The sequence below is a fragment of the Rhinolophus sinicus genome, chromosome 7 (genome assembly GCF_057876585.1).
Source record: "Rhinolophus sinicus isolate RSI-liver-muscle chromosome 7, RSI-T2T, whole genome shotgun sequence".
NCBI classification, from domain to species: domain Eukaryota; kingdom Metazoa; phylum Chordata; class Mammalia; order Chiroptera; family Rhinolophidae; genus Rhinolophus; species Rhinolophus sinicus.
The window spans coordinates 31,020,617-31,026,284 of record NC_142507.1 but is presented as its reverse complement, the minus strand read 5'-3'; the positions used below and the strand labels follow the sequence as shown (position 1 = coordinate 31,026,284).

At 44.2% G+C, this 5,668-nt stretch overlaps 1 long non-coding RNA gene across 1 annotated transcript; it reads right to left on the bottom strand.

Moving 5' to 3' along the window:
• Positions 1-1,523: 1,523 nt before the first annotated feature.
• LOC148757785 (uncharacterized) lies at positions 1,524-5,345 on the bottom strand. The gene is made up of 2 exons (XR_016021726.1): positions 5,172-5,345; positions 1,524-4,212 (listed from the first exon to the last, which is right to left on the bottom strand). It is a non-coding gene; the product is annotated as an uncharacterized LOC148757785 (long non-coding RNA).
• Between the last annotated feature and the right edge of the window lie 323 nt (positions 5,346-5,668).

The following is a 5,668-nucleotide window of genomic DNA, read 5'->3' as shown; positions in this document are numbered from 1 at the left end:
AAGCAAGACAGGATAAGATGGTTTCCACATTCCAGGAGGCTTCTCCAGGCCTAAGACAAACACAAGCTGGCAGGTACAAGGTACAGAGAAAGACAAGATGGCTTTTAAGATAGAAGGATTCTGTTCCTGGCTTAAATATGGCCCAACAAAGAATATGGGAGTGGGGTGGGGATGGGAGAGAAGGTAAAGGGGTTAGAAAGTACAAATTAGTAGTCACAATATAGTCACGGGGATATGAAATACAGTTTGGGGAATATAATCAATAATGTTGTAAAGATTATGTAGGGTTCCAGATGGGCACTGGACTTATTAGGGAGATCACTTCATAGACTGTGTAGATGCCTGACCATTGTGCTATACACCTGAAGCTGAAGTTGGATAATATTGAATATCAACTATAATTAAATATATATATATACAGAGAGAGAGAGAGAGAGAGAGAGAGAGAACCAAAAAGATGTATACACATTTTAAAAAAGGAAAACTGTATTAAAATTGTAATACTCAATATGTACCAATAACAAAAGATGAATACTAATCATGTTTGACTTCTGCAATTACAAGAGGTGCTCAAAGTAGTTACCATCAGCATCTAGGCACTTCTGATTATGGCAAACTACTGCTTAAGCAACGTTGACCAAAGTGTACACTTGTATACATTTTTTTTGCTCCTACTGATGGAGAAACTGACCTTAAAATGGTTCCCTGCCACGTGGAACTGAACTAAAATGGTGGCCCGAGCAGAGAGAGAAGTCCCTAGCCTAAGGCCCAGCCCACTTTAGCATAACCCCCTCCAAGCCACACCTTGAGCCAGTCACCAGATGACACCTACCCCTTCCCCAACTCAACGAAGTCCCCAATCCATAAAAACCTACTCAAAACCTTGCTAGGGGCTCAGTCTTTGGGGAAGGATTCTGCTGAGCCTGCTGGTGTAATAAAGCTTACTCTCTTAACTCTCTGAGTGCTGCTTGGGTTCTTTCCGGTCTTGGATTCTGCAACACTACCCCCCACCCCCGCTGCAGTTTTTAAGGCACTGTTTCTCAGTCTAGTTGTAGGGTGCAGTTCCCTGGCCCATGGTAGTATTATGAGCCTAGCACTCCCCCTGGCTGAGGCAGTTGGTCACTGGTCATTGGTCAGCGCTCACAGCAACTCACAGCAGCTCTCGTTGGCTTCTGGCTGCTCACAATGGCTGCAGTCCACTCACACCAGCTGCTGGCCAGTGTGGTGGCCGCTCATGGTAGCACACGTCAGCTCACAGCCATCCATGGCAGCACACAGCAGCTCACACCGACCTTGGGCTGTTCACGGCAGCCCAGCTCCAGGGAGAGCCATTGTTCATAGTCTTAGCTGTAGAGGGTGCAGCTCACTGGCCCATGTGGGAATCGAACTGGTGGCCTTCGGCATTAGGAGCAGGGCACTCCAATCACCTGAGCCACCGGGCCGCTCCACATTTTTGCACACACACACACACACACACACACACACACACTCATACTCACGTGATGTGGAGTACAACACAGGGATTATAGTCAATGGAATTGTAACAGCTATATTTGATGTCAGAGGGGTAGTAGATTGGGAGGGGTTATCACTTAGGGAGGGGTGTAAATGTCTAACTGTTACATTGTTTTGAACACCTGAAACTAAAGTAAAATAACAAATAAGAAATAATTTTTTTTTACTGTGGGAGATAGAGGAGAAAGATGTAGTTGGGACTGATACGGTAGATACATAGAAATGAGCGGAAGGAGAAATTTAGCCCCTGTTATAAAGCCCATTGCTGCAGCTCCTTCTTGGGTCAAGACTTCTTGCAACTGCCCAGCAGAATTCCATGCCTACATATCCCCCTAAATCAAAGAAATGCATTAGAAGAGAGAAAGATATCCTGCTTATCAGGGCATACATCCTGTTTGTCAGGACCATCAATGCCTTACTAGCCCAATAGGATTCCAAGTTTTCACAGACCCCCATGCGATGTGTTTACACATGCCCCTAAATCAAAGAAATGCATTGCTAAATGCCAGAGGACTAAGCATCTCAAGGGGAGGAAGAGAGATAAGAGAAGAGAGAGGAGGAGGCAATTGTACCCATAGAAATAAAAGCCTTCATGCAATGTAAGATGGCTGCTTCCCTCTCTTGGTTCAGCCCGCTTCATGTCTCAGGGTGTACTTTGTTTTACTATATAATAAACTTCTGCTGTTCATGTTGCACAAAATTTTCTCTTGATTGAATCAATCCTTCAAGAAGACAAAGAGTTAAGGTTCAACGTCATTTCCCAGTAACAGGACTACTTGCTATTCTCATGCAGTGCTGTTCTCATACCTCAGGCTTGTACCAGAGAAAGATTTCTCTGGTCCCTATCCTTGACTCCAATCTTTCAGGAGTCTCGTAAAAATTCTAGAAATATAAATTCCCATGTCTGTGACTCTCAGTAGTTTTATATATTCATGTTAGACTTTAGTAATTTGCTAATGTTCTGGAGCAGGAGAAAATTCCTCCACTCTACCCTTCTTTAGTTCTCCTGGCTGGGCTAGTTTTAAAACAATAAAATTGATAAAAGACTAAATTAACAGGGGAAAACAATTTAATACATGCAAATGGGAGTATCACAATATGATGCTCAGATCATAAAATAAGGCTCAAAGAAGTGATTGAACTAGGCACATTTTTATACCTTTTAGACAAAGAAACAATAAATTTATTAGAAATTGGCAGGACAAAGTAAGCTAGAGCTCATAAGATAGGAATCTAAGCAGGTTTGGATATTTGTTAGTGAGGAATCCAAAGGAAATTGGGCTTGGGCAGTAAATTAGTAAAGGGGTTGTAAGGTTTGTTATAGGAGTCTCAGTTCTTGCTGATGCAGTGAAGAGAAAAGGTCAGCAAGCTGATTAATATGCAAGCAGTGTTTATTAGTGATGCATTCTCAGGGAAGAGAATGGGCCTACCCCAGGTTGGGGAGAGAGGAAGATGAGAGAGAGAGAGAAATCTAGGTCCCTGGTATTAGCGATTCATTCTCAAGGAAGAGAACTGGCCTAGTGAAACAAGTTAGTTAGCATGTTGTTAGGTAAACAGGGAGGTCCCTGGTGGAATAAACAAAAGGCAGCCATATCCTGAAACTCCAGGTTCTGGAATATCTCCTTCACTCCAGGACAAAGATAAGAGAACATGCCTTGTGGTTAATAAATTATCTCAAAAATTTCTTTTGGACCAAGAAATTAGCAGATCTGATAGACAGAAAAGGGTTCATTAATCCCTTAAGGGTGGGCAAACAGGACAAACCTGACAGACGAATTCCATTAGAAGGCTCCAGCCCCCTTCCCCAAGCAGGCAAGGGAAGGTATAAAAGTAAGAACTTTTGTCTGTCACTGGACAACCCAGTCGTTAGCCTCTCTGTGACTCTTTACTCTTTACTTTTAATAAATTATCCTCTTTTACAACTCCTCGCCTCTCCTTGGTCCATGCTTCCATTCTTTTGTTTCATGAGACACGATCCCAGCACAAAGAAAATATTCTACATCACTAGCTGAAGTGGGGGAGAGGGGGAGAGAGAGGGGGAGAGAGAGAGAGAGAGAGAGAGAGAGAAAGAGAGAGAGAGAGAGAGAGAGAGAGAGAGAGAGAGAGAAAGGGGGAGAGAGTGAGGGTCAGAGAGCTGATGGCCAGAGAGAGAATCCTTGTCCCAAGGACTTATAGATTTCTGGGTGGGGTGAGGGAGTTACATATTGATTTGGTGGGAAAAGTCATGCATGCTCTTCCACGGGAGGGCGTGAACTCCTAAGAGCAGTGGTCTGTAGACTGAGATCCTATCTTGCTCCAGACCATCTCTCGGTCATCTTTTGTTGTAGAAACCAATACGTGGCTGGAGGCAGTTAATCAAAGCTATTTATGAGCTTTTTCTATAGACACTATGGACTATAGTCCTTAGTCCATAGGGGCACTCTCACCCCTCTTCCTTCTCCTACATTTTCTAACTTCTACCTAACAGTTCCCCCCTCAAGCATTAGAAACCCAAATCTTTGAGGACTTTGGGGCAATGACCACTCTGTCTGCTTCCTGCTGTAAAGGGACGTTGAGACTTCTTTGGGTTCCATCTGCTTGCTAACTATTGATCGAGGAGGAAGAGGAAAGTGTCCATCCATCAGCCCACGATAGATGTCTGGAGCTTGGGGTCCCGGAGATCAAGTTGTTCATGATGATCATTTGTAGCTTTATAGCCTTTATTATAGAAGAGATAAATTTAGTTAGTAAGTTGGTTATATTAATAATGGAACTGCAAAGGCAACAAGTAAAGACATGAGCCATGAATTTGAACCCCAGAATGAAGTTGAAGTATTGATCCTAGATACGGATTCAAAGATGCTCTGAATGTTCTGTTAAACTTGTTCTGATTTGTTGACATAGAAGCAACACTGTTCCTTAAGATATAGGCATGTTGCCCCAGCTGAGGCTGTAAGGAGGTCTAATGCCCTTCAATTTGGGAGAGCAACTCCAGCCAATGAGTCCAGTTGTTCTTGGAGTGCCACAAATATTTCCACTGTTTTAGTTAATGACTCAGCCATTTTCTGTGATAGATGGTCGTGGATTACTAGTCTATAGGAGTAGTCCTTTTTCCTGTCTGCTAATACAGGAGTGTTACAAGGGGGAACTAATGGATTTAAGTAGCTCATGAGAAAGAATTTATAAATTATAGGCTGAATCCTAGCCCTTGCCTCAGGCTTTAGAGAGTACTGCTTCTGGTGGGGGAAACTGTGAGGGATCCTTAAGACTAACGAGAACTGCGGTTTTAACCCAGACAGGAATCCTGGTGTCCCAGGCTACTGGCTCAATTTGACTTTCCCATGTAGGGGTGAGAGTATTCAGATAGTCTTTAGTTTGTATAACTAACATTTGGTGGGGCGGTCTTAAGACAAGATTTCCTCCTATAACTATTTTGGTTCCTAACAATTGGAGAAGGTCCCTCCTAAGGAGGGGAGTTGGGCATTCAAGGACTACAAGAAAGGAATGAATTAAATAATATCTATCCCAGAGAGAGCCCAAAGGAAGAGTGAAATTCTTAATGGTTGGCTTTCCCACCATACACAGGACAGTGTAAGTTTGGGAGAAAAGGGGTCCGGAGAAGGCAAAGAGAACAAAGTAGGCAGCCCCAGTATCTAATAAAAAGGTTATTGTCCTACCCGTCACATCCATGCATACCCTAGGCTCCAGTCCAGTAAGGGTGACCTCTTGAAGTGGGGCAGACTGGGGTGGAAAGCTTCAGTCCTGGGTTACCATCTACAAGGCATTCGCAGCCTCAGGCCTGGGGGCCCTTTGGCCTGAGGGACAGAGGGCTGCCTAATGGACTGCACTCCTGTATTTGTAGTAGGGCACTGGGGAGGCTTATTACAATTAGGACACTCCTTTGCCCAATGTCCTGTCTCTTGGCACACGTGACTCTTAGTGTCTTTTGGAGCAAGTCGTGCAGGGCCTGCAGGATGTGACTGTAAACGTCCTGCAAGCGCGGCTGAAACGTGGGCGTGCGGCCTCCTTCCGTTCCTCCTTCTCAGCCCTGGCCTCCCTCTCTGTCACAACCATAAAACACCACATTGGCTGTGCTCAGCATTTCGTCTAAGGAAGCCCCAGGGCTCTGGAGAAGCTTTTGTAACTTTCTCCTGATGTCAAAAGCAGATTGGGT